At 43.7% G+C, this 1,278-nt stretch overlaps 1 non-coding gene across 1 annotated transcript; it reads left to right on the top strand.

Annotated features, from left to right (window-relative positions):
- The first annotated feature begins 319 nt into the window (after positions 1–319).
- On the top strand, positions 320–427 carry LOC120271323. Its single transcript, XR_005539937.1, has one exon. It is a non-coding gene; the product is annotated as a small nucleolar RNA R71 (small nucleolar RNA).
- The last annotated feature ends 851 nt before the right edge of the window (positions 428–1,278 follow it).

Genomic DNA, 1,278 nt, shown 5'->3' with positions numbered 1-1,278 from the left:
CCCACCACCGCAAAGTACTACAACTTAGCACCGATTCGGGCCTTGAACTCACGCCCATAAGAAGATCAATCTTTCGAGTCAACACGTCAACCTTTGCGGCTAAGGCATTATCACTACTTACTTCATAAAGCCCAGCGGTCTTTTTGTGAAGATCCCCTTGAGGCCCAATGTGATTCATTGCTTGCCATTGACTCAAGTAATTGCTCGGCCTCATCGGGGTACTTGTTGCTAAAGGGAACCGCCCGCCGTAGCATCAATGAGTTGGCGAGTAGCATAATTTAGCCCATTGTAAATGATTTGTACTCGCATCCATGAAGCAAAACCATGGTGGGGGCACCTTCTAAGGAGATCCTTGAATCTCTCATAAGCTTCAAACAATGTTTTCGGACTCCCCTTGTTTAAAGGCTGAAATTTCTTGCCTCAACTTAGCCGCTTTGCTTGGCGGAAAAATATCTTCAAGGAACTTCTCCACCATGTCCTTCCATGTTTTTAATAGATCCCGGAGACAATGAGGGTAAGCCAACGATAAGCTCCATCTCTCAAAGCTGAATGGAAATAGTCTCAAGCGGATAGCATCGTCCGACACCCCATTGATCTTGAATGTAGAGCAAATTTGGAGGAACGGGAAAGGTGGTCATGCACATCCTCATGGGCAAGACCATTGAATTGGACTGAATTTTTGGATCATGCCGATTGTACTTGCTTTAATTTCAAAGTTGTTGGATGCCATGGCGGTGCTTGAACACTCGAACTCATCACCCGTGAATTGGGGTCTCTCATATTCGGATAAAAGTACGTCGTTCTTGGCCATGATTGTAGACACTCTATCCTCAATTTCGATGTTACTATGTACCCGACCCTTCACCAACTTCTCTCAATCTCCGATGCAAAAGTTCTTTCAATTTCACTATCCGGTGTAATCAAAAGGCGACGGATTCGAGCGTGTCATGCACAGTACCTTGCACAACCAAGAAAAAAAATGATAGAGAGTTAAGATCAAGGGAAAAGAAAAACAACAAATGAGTAAAGAATGAAATGGCTAGAGTAATAATCTAAAAGTTTCCTAGAATTCCTTAATGTCCCCGACAGCGGCGCCAAAAAAACTTGATCGCTTCCCCGCAAGTGTGCGGGATCGCCAAGTAATACCTCGTGCAAAGACACGAGGATCGTATTCACAGGGGCTAAGGATCTCCTATTACTCCTTCTCGAGCTATTATCTAGCCTAAGATCTTAAGTGATGGATTTACTCTACTAAATACAAATAAAACTAAACACAAG

The sequence above is a fragment of the Dioscorea cayenensis genome, chromosome 10 (assembly GCF_009730915.1).
Source record: "Dioscorea cayenensis subsp. rotundata cultivar TDr96_F1 chromosome 10, TDr96_F1_v2_PseudoChromosome.rev07_lg8_w22 25.fasta, whole genome shotgun sequence".
Lineage (NCBI taxonomy): Eukaryota > Viridiplantae > Streptophyta > Magnoliopsida > Dioscoreales > Dioscoreaceae > Dioscorea > Dioscorea cayenensis.
Note: the sequence above shows the minus strand (reverse complement) of the source record. Positions and strands in the feature narration are given on the sequence as shown.